This window comes from Helicoverpa armigera, chromosome 4 (genome assembly GCF_030705265.1).
Source record: "Helicoverpa armigera isolate CAAS_96S chromosome 4, ASM3070526v1, whole genome shotgun sequence".
NCBI classification, from domain to species: Eukaryota; Metazoa; Arthropoda; class Insecta; order Lepidoptera; family Noctuidae; genus Helicoverpa; species Helicoverpa armigera.
The window spans coordinates 1,409,958-1,428,719 of NC_087123.1; the positions used below are offsets into that span (position 1 = coordinate 1,409,958).

General features: G+C 35.0%; 1 protein-coding gene across 4 annotated transcripts in view; it reads right to left on the bottom strand.

Moving 5' to 3' along the window:
- Grip (Glutamate receptor interacting protein) overlaps positions 1-3,945 on the bottom strand; it is a 278,531-nt gene extending 274,586 nt beyond the window's left edge. For all 4 annotated transcript variants that reach the window (XM_021326289.3, XM_021326288.3, XM_021326293.3 and 1 more), the window contains exon 1: positions 3,739-3,945. The gene's annotated coding sequence lies outside the window, so the exon portion shown is untranslated. The remainder of the gene's footprint in view (positions 1-3,738) is intronic.
- Positions 3,946-18,762: the final 14,817 nt, after the last annotated feature.

The window sequence follows — 18,762 nt, forward strand, 5'->3', positions numbered from 1 at the left end:
CTTATGCACTATGATTTTTGTCCTAATAAAGCCTATTTTCATCGACCAGATAAACGTCCATCTTTCCTAAAACAACTGTTTTCTTTGAAAAATGTGCTGTGGAGTTTATTCCACCACTTCTTTTTCTAAGCAAAGAAACATAGGAAGTGGTGAGTGTGTGGGCGGGCATTTCGGAGTTGTGACCTTCAAAAACTGCTGTTTTTCAGCTTACTTTGAATAAATGACTTTGTATCTTTTTATTATTCCTGGTTCTTAATTTATACAGTGAACTACTATTTTATACTTCTAAACGTGCAAATTAATACTAATTCCGGTTAAATCCGAACTTTGAAGTCCGTACGGATTTAGCAACGATAATGAAATTCTGTATGAATCTATATTCATTTAATTAGTTGGAGAATGTATGTGAATAATTTGCATATCTCCAGCTTAAATTTTAATGTGGCTAAATTATGCATTTTGGAGATAAATGCTTCGTAGTACTTATGCGAATGAAATAACAGTCGTGTGTCGCGACTAAGTAAATTCTGCAAGGTTCAAACTGTAAAGGATCTGCGGTCATTTCACTTATAGTGTATTTAAAAGAAATTAACAGAATGAATTTATCGTTTTGTGTAGTAGAGAGTATGTGCAATCTTTGGTACTGCATCTATTTTTACTCCTTGGCCTTTACATTGAACCAGCTACAACTGTAAAAAATATAGCTGCGAACTCATACATACGTCAAGATCCTACTTTTAATAATAATATAGCAGCACAGCTACAACATCTTGAGCACTTAAACTTTTGCGCTAGTCGTCATTTGTTTTGGTACATACCAATATTAATCCTTTCTATAGCAGTACATCGACAACACCTCCTGCACTTAAAATTGTATGCTAGTCGTCATTTGTTTAGCGCATACCAATGGCAATCCTTAATTTAATATTATACGAACGTATCTCTGTCTACCGCACTTTCACTCCAAAACTACTGAACCGATTTACATTTAGCCTGAAAAAGGACACTTTTCTACTTACACTCTTTCAGTGCTAATAGTTAATCATTAGATACGATTTCACCATCATTACATGTAAAATATGGAAAAAATACATACTGAAAATATCGATACATTTACAACAGTTATTACAATTATAACTATTCCAGGAACCCGTTAGGACGAATACAAACATTAATAATTTCTGAACTATGTACGTTTGCACCTAAATTCTTGCTAATGGTAGTTAGACACATTATTCGCGAGTATCAATTTTGAAAACATCGTTAATATTAATTGTTAGGAACCATGTTTATGTTCGTATTTTCGTAATAATTGCTGTAGCGCTGTTTGTTTGTATTTGTACTAGTATTTTATTTGTTTTGGGTGTACTTTTTAATTTGTCGAGGGATATCATCGTTGTTGTTTTATATTGTGCTAAGATCACACTGCAAACTTTTAGTTGACCGATAGTTTGCTTGGGCTTACAAATCAGTATGAAGATGAATGGTATTACGCACGTTACAAAGATCATGTATGTAGCCGGTATCAGACCGTCTAACTACGGGGTCAACTATCGGCTGACAGTTTAGTTTGTAGTGTACTCTTACTGTCACTATGCTGGTATGTTTTTTATGTTCTGTCAGTCTTTAGTCAGTTTGAAAATTAGTGCCAATAAAGATTGCCAAACTTGGTGCAGTCGTTCTTTAGATAGAAATCGTAAACGTTCAATTGATTAAAGCTACCACACCACATTTTGAATTGAACAAATTGAGTTATATATTACTAGCTTTCCGCCCGCGGCTTCGCCCGCGTGGAATTCGGTTATATTGGACACACAGCGCCATCTACAATCCATCCATCAAGCAAACAATATTTTTGTTTTCCCTCGGGAATATCTATTTTTTTCGGGATAAAAAGTACCCTATTATTTAATCCGGACTTCTAACTTTACGTCTGCAAAATTTCAAAGCAATCGGTTCAGTAGTTACGGCGTGAAAGCGGAACAAACAAACAAACAAACTCACTTTCCCATTTATAATATTAGTAAGGACTAGAAATTAATTCCCCAAAAAGTAATTTATCAACTTTGATTACATTTTGATAACAATCTGTTCCATACAATTTGTTCCAATCATAAAAATCGAATTGTTGCCGAGGGTCACTCGTGGCAAGGGCGTAAATCGATATGTCGTCAAAACGATTTTTGCTGCGATTATTCGTAACAGTAAAAACTATCCTATGTTCTTTCTCAAGGTCAACTCTATCTCTCTGTACCAAATTTTATTAAAATCAGTTCAGTGGTTTAGACGTGAAAGCGTAACAGACAGACAGACCGAGCTACTTTAGCATTTATAATATTAGTAGGAATATTGTTATAGGATGATGAAATTTTACAGCAATATCGGGCATTTTACAGCAATATGCAACAGAACAAAACACAGGTTATTCTAGATATGAGTTCAGGAAGTAGTTCTGTTAAAACAGTGGTAAAACCGCTGAAAACAGCTAGTCTGTTACGATTCTCTTTGTTATTAGTTTTTATAGCTCACAGTAAAAGGATAAAACTTGTGATCTTAAAGCATTTAGGTACTTGGAACTGTACTAATAAGATTATTTCTTCTAAGAAATGTCTAAGAGTAATTAATTTGTACTCGTAGTCAAAGAATAATCTTATATAATAAATGTTTATAAGTTGTCTTTATTTAAAGTTACTTAGCGTTAAGTAATACACAGTTAAGGAAATCTACATTATAAAGCTACTTAGATAATCTTATCTAACAGATACTTTGCATTTATACAGAAGAAATGCTACTATATAGAGATTTTTTATCCAGGTTTTTTTGATAGAGTAAAAGTAAACAAATTCCAAGAGACTTTCTTATAATGAAATAGCAATATCTACCTAATAATAAGTTACTTCAGTAAGAGTTACTAAGTAATCAAGGTACCAAAGGTACCCAATTCTAGATATTTTTTGTAATATTGGACCAAGAAACTGTAAAACTTTAAACAACTTAATCATAATTATAGAACAAAAAGATTTATGAATAGATCTTGTTAAGTTCACACTGAAACTTAATCCTCAATAAAAAAAAGCTATTCCCACAATGTATGCAACTAATCACTTTTAAAACAAAAACCAATTACTTACCCTAAAACTTTGCTAATAATCATATTTCAAATAGAAATTATGTCACCATTAATAAATGTGTCAAATCAATTTTCGTTGAAACTCACGACACTTCGGCTCTAACTTTGAACTCTCTCGTCAATCTATGTACGAAGTCTACGAAGGCCTTTGAACAGTATTTTCATGAATATTTTCAAATACATTTGCATCCGATAAATCTTGTTTACCCCGGCATGCTTATTGGAATTTTCTTTGAAAACTCCTATTATGCATGCATCGTAATTCCTTCATTTTTGATTTAAATTCAAAGGGGTAAAAATTGTTGTCAAAATTGCGTGTTATGTAATATTCATGATTAGGTGTTTTTGCACTTTAAATAATTTACTGTCTTAAAACACCATAAAGTGCTATAATAACAGTAAAGATAAACAAGCTACCCCAAACTCATTAATTTATATTAATTAGAGCGAAGCCAATTGTTTTGTATATCTTTCCCAAACTCAGAAACGACGATATCTTCACAAATTCGTATCTTCAAACAAACGCAATTTTAATTAAATCAAGACCCTAAATATTATTTTCCTTAATCCGATTTCATTCATAAGCAAAAGATAAAGAAAACACTCACATTTCGTTCAGAAAATCCTGTCCAAAAAATCACTTAAAACTGGACTCAACTGTACAATTCACTGTATTTAAAGTTACACTAAACAATGTACTAGTCACTTTCACTTCATATACAAATATAGATAACCATCAAATAGACGTTACTATTTTCGTAACACAACTCGGAAAGGGGACGCGCGTCCTACCTCGACGGCGGTCAGGATCACACTGGTTTGCTTCGTCATACACAGTGCACTGAAAACGGGCAAAGATTCAAGTCTGTTCAGCCAAGCAGCAAACTTATTGAAGCATAAACAGGATAATACTATAAATCTGAGGTCGGTCATATGGTAGTAAACTCGTATGTAGTCAACAGTTAAACATGCTTTGATCTAATGATGTGGTCTGTTTAAATAATATTTTTGTGAAGACTGACTGATCTGCGTTTATCTTGCGGTCGTTCAGTCGAGTTGAAAAAGCTACGATCTTGTCACTTGCAACATCATGTGGTAGAATGATTTCTTAATATTATGAAATGTTTATTTTGGTGGTTGATGAAGCAGGAATAAATCGTGTCCTCTTTTCTTATCCTTGAATTGATTACAACAGTCGGAATAACCAACGTAAAAGTTAATCAGAAAGATCCCGATGGTATCAATTTATCTCAAAACAGCGCCATAAATCACGACAAAAATAATTTGGACACTCAGCAAATTGAAATCGCCATCGAAACGAATGGGCCTTTTAACCAGATATTAAATTTTGCATCCACTTCAGGAATCGAGAGGGAAAGTTTAACGCGAGCAAATCAATCAGAATGATACGATATCTCAAATTGAAATGGCCGTGATCAATTACGTCGCAACTTCTAAAGGGTTCCCATGCGCTACCCTTTCAACTTTCTCATTCTCAAAGGCTTAAAACTCTGCGAAAGTTATCTCGTAGTGATTTTATTAGAATATTTAAAAGACCAGTGAAAGTAGACCCCTGGAACTCCACATTAATTGAAGACGTTAAATCAAAATGTTACAAAGTTGTCGGCCAAGTAGGGCTGGTCAAAGAATCTGTTTCGTCTCGACATCTGCAATCCTGAGGTTTACTAAACTAAATTCCGAAAATGTTATTTCTAAAGAAAATCTGTCATTTACGCATAATTTTGGAACGAGTTTTGGACGGTCTTCGAGAAATTATTTGGCTTTGATGATCAGTTTAGAATGTTAGTTAAAGTAATAACGATAAAATAATGCGAAAGTAACTCTGTATGCCTGTCTGTCTGTTACGTTTTCGCCTCTAAACCACTGAACTGATTTGAATAAAAGGTACAGAGATAGAGTTGACCTTGAGAAAAAACATAGGATAGTTTTTATCCCGGACTTTTGAAGAATTCTCTTGGAAACGTGATATAACCAAACTCTACGCGGGCAAAGCCGCGGGCGGGAGCTAGTAATATATAAATAATAGTTATTGAGCAAATTATGTTTCGACTTTTACATCATTGCTCTCTTTCGATTGATTTGTTAAAAGGTTATTTATTAGAACTAAGTAGTATTCATCGATTGATACAAATCAAGGAAGTTTCATTTCCTTTATCTTGCTAAAAAATAATCCTGTATTTAAACTGACATTACCTTCCATTTTTGCCATTTCTTATATTAATTCAGTCGTACACGACTACTGAGCATCCCGATTTAGATTTTAATTAAAATTTTTACTCCGAGTTTTATATTAAAATCGGAAAATATATTGAAAAATTTTATTTCACAGGAAAGGACAAAATTAATTTTGTTGTTGAATAAACTTTTTTAGATTATTAACATAATTATTGGTATAATGAGGACCGTTGTAAATATAGAAACAATACTATAGAATTCAGTATTTATATTTACAGAAATTAAATTATTCAAATTCAATAAACTACTTTGATAAATACCTAGGTCGTGCGCGGTTGAAAAGTCATAGATCTTTAACATAGCGTCCTGAATATTTTTAATAGTCTACTTTATATTGTTTGCTATTTATTTATATTATCTATAATTCTAACTATACCTCTCTACTTAAACTACTTCATACATCCATGTTATGCTTTTGTTAAAAACATGTTTTGAGCGCTCCAACCATTTATGTTTATCTTAAAAAATATTTATACATTTCTTAGTAACATAGTTTTTCTTACATCCTTATCCTTTAGATATGGATTGACTGCCTTCCTAATCTTGTATCTAACACCACTTGGTAAAACTCTCTAAATTAAGGTCAATTACCCCAATATTAACGTAAATAAATTCCCCAAAACATGACGTATAGTACATTAAGTTATATCTCATGATCTGGTGTACCCACTTGACATACTCTCGCGAACTCCCATATCATCAGACACGCCACTGCTTGTCAGTCCTGCTTATTTACATACTAGTTGTTATCCGCGGTTTTATCCCCGTTTAGAAGTATCGTAATTTCGTTATTTATTGTTGTTCAAGTTAAAAAAGACAGCCTCCAAAAATGCTCTTGATTTCCTTTGCATTTTTGTTGGTGTCTCTATACCAAATAACATCACAATTAGCTGATCCGTCATTGGTTCGCTATACAAAGTTTCATCACCTTTCTATGCCTTTCATTTTACACCTACTATCTACATATCATCAAGTGTCTATGTAACTCCATAGCTAATGTAACTTTAATTTGTCCATCCATTTTTATGTGTAAACATAAGAGACAGACAAACATCCTTACTTACAGATTTATTACTACATAATTGAAAGGATTGTCAAGCATCGAACACGTTGTACGGACGAACGACAAATCGTGGTCATTTTGACATCGAAATGAGCCGATATCGACGGAATTAAAATCAGATTGTCCATGGACGGTCAACAGAGAGCTTACTGATGATTTTAATATTGTATTACGATATTCATTTTCGGAAATGTTTTTATTGCAATCTGTTTGCGTATGTTTTTGTTTTTAACATCATGTTTAAAGGCAATATTAATTATCAAGTATGTAATATGCACTGCGGGTTGTTCGAAAGAGATACCGCGGCCCTGGTACATAAAAGGCCTATGACGGAACACGACGGTTTTTAGTCAGTAAGAGTCTGACACTCCCTCACCGCTGCTAACCCACAGCAGGAGGGGTCATTTGACGATTTTTGACGTCGTTAAAAAGAAAAAAAAAAGTATGTACCTATATGCAAACATTTACTTATGTAATTCTGGGACTGCAATGTTCTCGACTTTATTGAAGTGGTAGCTTTACATACTATGTGTTTCTAATACTATCTTCGAAACTAAATAAATACGCACCAAAATACAACACACAAACATTCTCTCAATAACGAAACGAACTTGAGGCCAAAATCCTTAATAAACCCGAGTTTATATTTAGAAAACTATTTTTAAATCAGTCTGTCTTCCCCTTTGAAGACGTTGGGAAGCTGTACGGAGCAACTTCATCTATAACTCTGGTAAGTTCAAGCCAAAAAATCTCCCTAACAGCCCATTGTCCTGAACTTTTATCTTTAAGAGTGTACGTAAATTATAAGTTATACTAGGTACGCCTACTAAGTCAAAGTTTGGAGCTGAAATTTTTATGAACGACTTTTTTGAGCCATATTTGCTAAGTTAGGTTTTTTTGGTGATTCGGTGAGACCGATTGAGATGAGATTTGGTGTGGAGGTATCTTATCTAGATTAATACATACATAGTCTTATTTACTCTTGTTCAGCTTTGTTAATTAGTTCTCTTATGATATGACCGAAACAGCGAGAAGGTGAATGTGTATGTTTGTTTCTCACTTTGCCACACAAAAACTACTGAAGATATTTTAATGAAACTTGGCAGTAACATAGCTTATAGGTATATTATGACATACATATATAAATATTATGCTACTTTTTATTTTTATACTTATTATTTTATTAAATAAATATTATGTTAGAAATAGTTACCTCAAGACACGAGAAAACGCGCAGGAAAGAGCCAGTTTCGTCATAAGAGAAATATGAAATGGATTACATTTGTTTCTTTATGTGTATTTATTTTTGCAGGTGATCATCATTTGTTTTTTTTATTTGTTCAGACCCTATTGTCTGCGTTCCTAATTGATTTCTGTTTTTGCAGGTCTGCTAGTACAATTGTACCTTCACAATAAACACGGTTGTTGTGAATTCTTGTAGGATGACTGCTGTTTATCAATTTTGTTGATGAATTCATTTGGTTGTATGTAGTTTTTCTATGAAATATTGTATAAGGTTAAGATGCATAATGAAAATTGTTTGCCCTATTATTTTTATTAATTTATTTTTTATTATGCCATGATATATTATTACATAGCTTTAAGTATTGTTATTATCTACTGCTTTGCTTATACCTACCAGTTTCATAATTGTCTGTTTCTGGCCCTTTGTTCTTTTAAAATGATCATCCATTGCTGGTCCAATATTATTAGCAGTTCATAAATTTTCCTTTTGCTGTAGCATAATAAGCTTAATTTTTCATCCTAAAATATCTGTAGTATGTATGTACATTAGGAAATTGCCAAGCTATAAATAGAAATAATCTATTTACCAAACAAGGACTTCGCCTAACTTATTTTGGGTTGTGTCCGAAATTGAGAAGGCAGCGCCATCTATAACGGAAGGGTTGAAGTGTGGGCTTGACGGAGACGTATCATATGATCACATTGATTGATAATTTTATTTATACACTATTTTGGGAGACCTTAAGAAGGGAGTAATAGATTTGCTTGTTTCTTTCGGCTCCATTGAGGGGTTTGTATCTAAGGAACCGTTTGGTGACTGGTCAAGGTTAAACAGAGCTTACCACGGCTGTGACTGTTGCTTTCGTTCTTGAGATTCTTCTGAGTTTTTTAAACCTTGTCATCGTTCATTAGCAGTCCTTTGACAGATATTCGTACTCCCAAAAAGTATCACTAGAGGTCATTTTGTGACCCAGTAAGTGTTGTAGACAGCTTACAAGCAATCATTCCTTATTCTTAACTATATTCGATTAGATGAGCAACTGACCAGCTGACCCACATTTTTGGCCAATACAAACAGAGCCCCTCAAGAATCAAGAATCAATGACACCCCCCAAACAGCACAACTTCCCTACATTCAAATAGTTGGCCATAAAACATTTCTGCCACGTCAAATGTTTGACCAAACATCGGTTGGTGGGGAGTGTCTGGCTTCGCGCCAATATACATGAATCATCAGGCTGGGCACAAACCACCGGCGATTTGTCAGCATTACAGTAGGGAGGTGACACAAGGGATATATGAGAATGAAGTGTGGGGCATTTTTTGCTCGAGTCCCTAATTTTTGTTGCGTGATTAGTAATGGGGATAAAAAATCAATACGCGCTCGCATTTTTGCTGTTTCGTTTGATGGGTGGTTAATGATGTGTGGTGTTTTTTGTGTCTTTTTGTTTATTTTGTGTGTATAAGTTTATTAGGCGTAAAAGAACTAACTCAGAAGGAACAACGGCAGAGGTCCCAGTTGCGCGTACGTGTGCTCTGAACATAGTCGCGAGCCACCATTAAGTTTGGCGATTTTATACATTCATTAATCTTGTTGAACATTCAATTCTAATTTTATTTTCATTACACACTTTGCATGTGATATTATCAAATCCATTTTTTTATTGTTGCAAACTTTATATAAGTTCGTCATTTCCAAAAGACATACAAAGCCCATCTCTAGAGACATAATAGCGCGACTAGTCCCCGCCACGCATGTGCGATATGACAAGTGTCGGAGTCTTTTTGCCTCACCATATCTCGGGAACGTTTTTGCATTTGTCATTAACGTCCTTTTTTCAGGTGTCCCTAATGAATTTCGTTTTATTAGTTAATCGACTTTAACGAGATACGAAGTCTTTGAAGATGTGATTCTGCTTTTTAAGCATGTGTGGATATTTATGTTGATTTGTAAAGTCGTTTTTGTGTGAGTGTCTTTAAATTGTGTTGCTATGTATTTTGGGATGACGGCGGGTGATGTACTTATTTTGATAAAAATAAATGTGACTGTAAAATATAATTGTATAATGTGTTTAATGGAAATATTTAAAGAATTGGGACAGTTGGAAGATAATGATTAATACATACTAATTAAAACCAAGTTGCGATTATTCGATGTTATGATCAAGTAATTGTTGCTATTTTACCATAAATATTGTTCCATAGATAATAACCGGCATCCATTATGAGTATTAGCTATATTATTATCTTATTACAATATTAAGTTATAACATCCTACATGATCATGTGAAAGAGATCTCTTTACACTCACCTTACTTTCGTTACAAACCTCATCCAACTCGAGCACTGTCAATAAAATCAAAGCTCTGAGTCACACTTCTTTATTTTCAGTTTAATGTTTGGCAAACAAACCGCAACAGCCCACCTGATTGAAAGTGCCGCCCTGGCACCTGTCGCTTCAAGGAAATTGACGATATGCCAACTTGACTAAAGGTGATATTTTGTATGTGTTAATTGGAGACAAGATCATTGATCTGATCATCATAGCAATTACATTACACTATCTAATAAATATCATCGTACTAAATCAACAACAAAAACAAAATTTTTATATATAATTGGCCCTTTTTTTTTTTATCGACGTAAAATCATCAAATGACCCCTCCCGCTGTGGGTTAGCAGCGGTGAGGGAGTGTCAGACTCTTACTGACTAAAATCGTCGTGTTCCGTCATAGGCCTTTTATGTACCAGGGCCGCGGTATCTCTTTCGAACAACCCGCAGCCCCGGCAGGCCTTGGCCCTGCTGGGCCCCGCTGGGGTTGCTGACATCTCTTTGAGGAGCGCGTGGAACAACGCGCGCCGTCGACACGGGTCTGTCGTCTAGAAAGACAGAGGGACGATGAGCCACCCGAACTCACCGCCCACAGACCCACGCCTACGGTGGCCGGGAGTCATCTCGCGACACCCGGCGCCCATGGTGTCTACCTGGTCCAGCGCGGCGGCCGGGATGAGAGGTGCGAACTCTCTGGCGTTCCGCCTCCTCCTTCTCAAGCATGACCGCTTCGCAGAAGGAGGCGACGGCATCCCATTCCCTCTCGCCCCGGACCATGGCCTGAACCAGGGCCGGACGCGAGAGGTCGCCGCCGCCCAAAGCCTCGACGAGGACCCGGCGGTGCCCTTCCCATGCGGGGCACACCTGGACTGTGTGGTCCACCGTGTCCTCGGGGCTGTCCGCACAATGGTGACACCCGGGATAATTGGCCCTTCATGCGAAAACTTGACAATAATCGCTTATACATTTGAATAATAATAATAAAAGTATCTACAGGACGCGAGTGAAACCACTGGCAGATTGTAATGTCATCTAAAGAACCATCAACTCGAATAAACCGGCCAAGTGCGAGTCGGACTCGCGCACCGAGGGTTCCGTACAAATCCTGTATAGATAAAAAGTGAGTCTCGCGCCAACCGTTCAGTTTAGAACAATCATAGTTATGGTAATTTCGTGAGAGTCAAAATAGTTAATATTTTTTATTTTATAATATAACTAAAATAGTAGGCCAGTACCTTGTAAAAGTTATTTTTTATTAAAGTAATTTATATACAACATTTTATAGTCATCATTCAGAAATCTGATTGAAAATAACTAATTATGTCTTAAAGGTCATTGGGCATATCTCACCCGCTTTGTAAAAAGTGGCGGACATGAATCAAAGTAGTTTTAAATCGTGGAGAATGGTATGACGTTTCTTTGAATATAAATATTTTATTAAAATTCCATGGAGACGAATGTCCAGGATCGTTTGAAAAATATAAAAGACAAGCAGTTTCAGAGGATTGTACAGGTTGCAATGCTAGTTTTTATTGTTAAAGACTTTTCATAAAGAAAGAAGATGCCAATTCGGATGACCAGGTTCTGATGAGGATCTGGAAACCCTGAGAAATCGAGGGCAACTCTTGAATATTGTAGTCACGCATCGAGTCAAAACCAGACATGTGAGTGTATTTTTGAGGGTACTTGTAAACAGTGAAGGTTTGGAGCTGATTTGATTATGGAGACTACAGAGAGTCGAGGGAACTCCTGAACGGTATGTTGCAACTACCACGTGTTTGGGCTTATTTTATTCGTATTGGCGAAGACTTTCCACATAGATAGGTTTAACTGCCATTGTGGGATCGATAGCAAAGATCAGATATAGTTATGGGAACTCCTTTACAATTTATAACGTAACCTTGTGTTGGAGCTTATTTTATTTTAGGTGATGAGAATTCACTACTTATGGGATCTTTTATTTTTTTAAACATACATAGAGTTCTCTCGACTTTCTCACGTCTCCATCATCAGGTAAGCTCTAAACTTTCACTGTTTGATAGTATCACCAGACATACATCTGAGAATCAAGTTTTAATCCTATGCATACTGTCAATTTCTGATAGTTGCCCTCGATTTCTCAGGATTTCCATCATCAGATCCTGACCTGATGACAATGGAAATAAACGGCGAGTATACTCTTTCACTACAAAGAAATTCTCAAATCCGTCAAACTTGGTCGTTTAAATTCCCCATTGAAATGAGGAAAATATTTGATGTTTACACCTGATTTTCTCTAGATTCCCATGGTTCACATAGATGCGACTAATGCCATAGTAAATCAGAGCCTTTATCATTATACTGTGCTATATTTCGTTCGTATCCGCCGTGGGTATAGTTTCCATACTAAGGTGCCCAATAACCTTTGAATGATTTAAAATTTTTCATAGTTTAGAGGCAATTATATTTAAGAAGTGTTTGATATGAATTTCAACTTTAATGTCTCTACGCGTTCATGTAAAAAAGGGTAGGTAGTAAGTTTATAATTATTAAAAATATATTTTATGTCGTGTAAGCAAAAATAATATTTTAATATTTTATGTAACTTCAAATTTATCATTTTCGCAATTTTTCCTTTATCTGTACTATATAACGCTGCTTCGTGGCGAATTTCAAGATTCTGAGTTCACGGGAAGTACCTTGTAGGTTTTGATTCCCTAGCGTGTGACGGAAATTCGTCTAAGGTGTCGGTATAACTGCTGTATCTTTTGATCGCGTTAACTTAGAAGTTTGATTTTTTCACTGCCTAAAGGGACAATAGACCTAGGTATTTGGTATAAATTTCAATTTGATATCTTTATTCGTTCGTGAGAAATAAGGTAGTAAGTTTCATTTTATTGAAATATTTTTTTTATATTATATAACTAAAAAAATGAGATTTTCGCAATTTTTCCTATATTTGCATTATATGACAATGCTTCATGCCAAATTTCAAGACTCTGAGTTTACGGGAAGTATCCTGTAGGTTTTGATTCCTTTGCGAGTGTCCAAAATTTGTTGAAAATATCGACATAATTGGCTGTATCTTTTGATTGGCTTGGCTTAGAAGTTTGATATTTTCACAGCTTAAAGGGACAATAGACCTGAGTATTTCATGTGAATTTCAGCTTGATACGTCCACGCGTTCTTGAGATAAAGGGTCTTGACAGACAGACAGACAGACAGACAGACGGACAACAAAGTGATCCTATAAGGGTTCCGTTTTTTCCTTTTGAGGTACGGAACCCTAAAAATGATGTTGAAAAGATCAGATTACCTAACATTATAGTCACAGGAGCAATTTATAAGCCTATACCGCTACTTGTTAAATCCCAGTCCATTTCATTTACCACAGAGGAAATCCCAACCCATACCTAAGGGACATAATGAAATGATAATATAACCCTCAAACGCTGACTAAATCACTTACTCCAACTAATTCTAGCTTCCTAGGCGTGAAAACGACTCTTTAGAACACTATGCTCATACTCTGTAATTGCTCAGTCAACCATTAAAGAGTAGTTGCTAAAACACCATCCGGCAATTAGTGTTAGGATTTATAAAGTTGGGTACTAGATGTTAGCTGCGTCTCAAGTGAAATGTTCGTGCACTCAGCTGTAAAATTGTATCAAAATAATATGACTTATCACAACCGTGAAAGTATGAAGTGGACAATATGTTACTCTTTCACAAAAACTCCTCGACGGATATATAATCACTATTTAGGGTTCCGTACCCAAAGGGTAAAACGGGACCCTATTGTTTTTGCTCCTCCGTCCGTCCGTCCGTCCGTCCGTCCGTTTGTCACCAGGCTGTATCTCATGAACCGTGATAGTTAGAGAGCTGAAATTTTCACAGATGATGTATTTCTGTAGCCGCTTTAACAACAAATACTGAAAACTACAATAAAATAAATATTTTACACAACAAACGTGATTTTTTTGCTCATTTTTGCTCTGGTACGGAACCCTTCGCGCGCGAGTCCGACTCGCACTTGGCCGGTTTTTTTTACGAATTTAGTTCCGTGATGCGGTTAAAAGCGCGAGCGGTAATTTTCTATCCCATAAACTTTTCTGGCTTACAACAAGTATTGGCTTATAACAGCATTTATCATATAGGCACTAGCTACCTATCCAGTAACAAGCATCCTAAAACCTTTACCAAAAATCTAAGCTATTTAAATTGTTAACCATGCAGTAATTTAACTATGAAAGAGTAACAAACAAACTAAATCTTACATTACTTACGCCGCCTATACTACCAAAGGAAACTAAAATTATAATAGTGAAGATAGCAATACGATGTGCAAATGTTTTAATAGCTGGAATTCTGTAGTTGAATGTACCGCGAGGCACTAAATGTGTTATTACTATAAAACTACTAAGAACGGAGAATATCTAAAATGTTTAGAAATTATTCCTATAGTGCTGGTAAACTATGGCATAGGTTTTCACCTTGAACGGGTTAATCCACAGTCTAAAATACCTAAGAAATTGGTTTATTACGAATACATTTCAGCTCCCTATTACATATTCACTTTTTAATACTAGATCTCGATCACGGATTTGCTCTTGTGACTACTTCAGACATCTGGATAAAAAGTAGCCTATCTCTCGATAGACGAACTGTCCAAAATTATGTAATTATTTTTAGCAGTGATCAGATATACAACTCTTCTGCTTTATAATATTAGTTTGGGTATTCTTAGTTCGTAGTTCACGTGTAGAAGATGACATACATACATATTATATTTTATTAATTCATGTTTCAAAAGAATAAACTCAACGATATGTCCGACATACACAGGAATCAAACTCATAATATTGATTTCACATACAGCAAAAATGTTCTCGCAATATTTCCTTCATTTCAATTTTTCCTTTTCAAAATAATATTATTTTGTAAGCCCGTCGGTTCAATATTTAATCTTTTAAAACCTCGTTAACATATTTTGATGAAGTTACTTTAACTACAATAAAGGCGGATCCGATCCATGCCTTTTTAATTAACAGTTGAAAAACAATTTCTGTTGGAAATGTGCCTTATAGAGTTGTGAATACAATGCTTAAAATATTATTTTTGAAAGCTGTATTTCATATCTATGGGCTATAATAAACCTTCTTTGTTATAAAGCTTAAGAGTTTGTTTATTTATTTGAATGCGCTAAACTAAGGAAAGTAAATGAACTAGCCCATTTATCAATAAAATCTATAGAGTAGTTATTAGCCTGGTGCATGAAAGAGTTTCTACGGGCCGCACATACTACATAATTTGACTAAAGTATCAGTCGTCCCATACGTACTAAGTAACATCACATAAATAAATATAAACATACCTAATTCCTTCTTTGATAAGGTCTACCTATTACAGAACTTGCCAAATCCTTCCTTTAATTAGGTTTACATTTTACAGCCAACTAAAAAAAGGCACAATCTTAAACGCGACTGTACCAACGTTTGCCATTTCAAACCCTTTCTCTCTACAATCTCAACAAAGCTATTCAAAATTACGCTCATACAAGTGCAACACAAAAGTTCATTAACACAAGCAAAGGCTCACGCACACACGCAAAGAAGCCACGAGCCAACACCGCGGGTGTGCAAATAAATGCAATTAGAATTCACTTGCGCCACGTGAGAAATATCTTTGAAGTTATGCGGGGGTGCAAGTTGGGAAAAGTAGCGGGCTCGAAATATTTTTGAGGATTTTTTTCCTCAAACTAAAGTACCTCTATAATCATAGAGGCATGTTTTCTTGCATGCTTTCTTGTTTAACCACATACTGATCAAAATCAGAGATATTTTATTTTAAACTAGTGGTTCTCCGTGGATACTCAAAAAAGAACTATTTCCTGCACCACAGTAAAAAGTAGCCTTCGTTTATCGAAAATATGATGTTAATAAACGGTCTATTTATTAACCCTTATTTCAGCAGCTATCTGCCAGTGGGAGCCGGTCCAGCCATTTCAGAGGTTTATTGAAATCTGTGACTGAAACAGACTGATAAAAATGCAAAAAAAAATGTTTCTATAAATGACAAACCAGAGCCTTTAACCATCTTCAAAGCCTTAAAAGCTGTAATCAAACCAGCCTAGATACGCCTGAATATCAGCAATATCCTCTTGCTTTATCGAAGATATTTCCAAAATTGCATGCGAATTCAAAATGGTTGCTATCTACACTGTAAGGTTGGTTACCGAAAATGGCCGACTATGCCCGCTTTAATGGCTTTCCCATACACATTAGTTATTATGACTCAGTGGATTTTCTCTAAGCTGTGCGCTAGATACGGGAGAATTTATCATTTAGGTAGTACATACATAGAGCGTTTGTAAATAACTGGTAATATTTATGGAGGAAATCATTTTCGAATTGAAATAACTCTCTTTAAACATCTTCATACAGTACATAAAGTACACCAAGGTGTAAATATTAAACCGTTAGACGTTAGACAAATATGGATCTTGATGGGATCACATCAAGCTACCAGTTACACTTTTTTAATGCAGATATAGGTACCTAGTATTTTAACAACACTTAACAGCAGTCTGTAATCTTAGAAAAAAATCCTAAACCATTCCAGCCTAATAATCAAAATCCGGAACTCAACCGCCAATTCGTGAATGCTCTTCAACATTTTTATAGGCCATTATATTAAGCCTGGCTATGAGAGACGCCTCATTGCTCCTGAAGCATCCATCGCTTGTTAGATTCACTGAAAGATAACGTAGGCTAGGATTTGGAGGGCAATGGTCTTTGTAATGGTCTGTAATGGCGATCTTTTGTATGAGTTATTAAGGTACTTTTTGGATACAGGCGTTTCTTACAGCCGGTAGTTGCGTAAGACTTGCGACAGCTACGCGTGACTAATGGGTATTTTTTTCCATTGTTTAGACTGAGTGCGTTTTTCTACTATCTCACCTGATGATAAAAGTGGTCATTAATTTCAGTTCCGGAAAAAAATATGAGTTGATGCCTGTCATAGGTTCCATGCGTTTAAAGCGAACACAGCGCCGCTATTGCGTGCCTCGGGAACAATACTTTCCTCCCATACGTTGACTTTTGTCACATTAACCGTACACGGCTGTCACGAACCGCTTGCGACAGTGGCTTATTTCCGAAACATACCCTTATGACCACCTTTTGTAAGAGGGCAGTAATTTCGGATAGATACAAACCATAAGGGCTTCAGTCTAGATAATTACACTCGTATTTTGTCGAAGGAGGTCAGACAACGTAGGTTTCAATAAAATTACGGCGAAAACCAATAAAATAATCTTATTGGAAATATTCGTAGTACTTTTAGTTGGATTTCAGGGTCGTTTGCCTTCAGCAGTTTCAGGAATTTATAATAAGTTTTGTTTTTAAATTAAACAACTGTGTAGTTTATTGTTTGGTTGTTTTGGTTAGTGTAGCTTTAAATGGTTGTTACCTAAAACAATAGATTCAATATACTTCTTAATATATATTTCAAATAAGTTTTAAGAAATTGTAAAGGAATTCAAAAACATGTGCCATCTTATTCCCAATGAAATAAACATTAACAAACGTATTGTATACATTATCCCTCAAAAGAAAACTTAAGAATTTATTTCTTAAGTTCTGTAGGTCAAATACTTACATAGATTTACATATCCAACAAATCATATTTGTTTGCTATTCTAAAAAGACTTTCAAAGCGTTTAATTTCAGTTCTAACCCTTTATTGCGTTATAATATTCCATGAAAAAGAAAATAAGATTCAAACCATCTGAGAGTTTCTCAAAGCAATGTTTTTTCATTTTTTAGGTACTTAGTTCATGTATCGAGGGTTAAAAAAGAATCAAGAATATTCTTCTAAACATTATTCTTTGATAGATGACTTTTATGGTTGGACGAACTTTGACATAGGGACTCTTAGAGCATCAACCGACTGGAACTGGCATGAGAACAAATCAGTATGTCATTACGAATGGACACGACAGAATTGACCAACTCAAGCATGAAAAAGACACACACATAGACATCCATACATCAGGACAGGAACCTTTAGCAGAGACGAAAGCACGGCGTTGTCGTCTTCAGTTGTTTCAATGCTCTAAGCAAGGTCTAGACGAATTAATATTGGTATTTCAAGAATAAAAATCCTATTTCATATTTTATTGAGATTTAAACTGCTTTATGTCTTAATTTTAAAAGCAATATTTATTATATGATAAAGTTGAATTGCTTTAATGGGCATAAGTATTTGAATTGTATGTGGAAGAATGAAATTAGAATCTTTTATTGCGTTTTTTGTTTTAATTTATGGGGTTGATATTGCGATTTTTTATGCTTAGCTGATAAATTATGTCTTTTTATCTATGGTTTTTAATGCCAGATATTTATTACAACATTCAGCTCTCAAAGTCGTACACACAAATAAGAACAATCCAAGAAAAAATAATCAACGTGTACTAATAAAGACACTTTTCCAACACAAAAATCATCATTACACAAAAATCAAGAGTCTTATATTATGGGGGTATTTATCACATATTATTGTGAGCTAATTGCCACATCCGGATAAAAAGTTGCCTATATTTATTCTGATGCATATACATAGATACTTAATACTACTGTCAAGTTTCATCAAAATCCGTTGAGTCGTTTGTTCATAAAGCAGTAACAAACAAACACAAGCACATACAAAATTTTGCTTTGAAAATATATGTGCAATTTGCCCTTTAAAAAATTACAT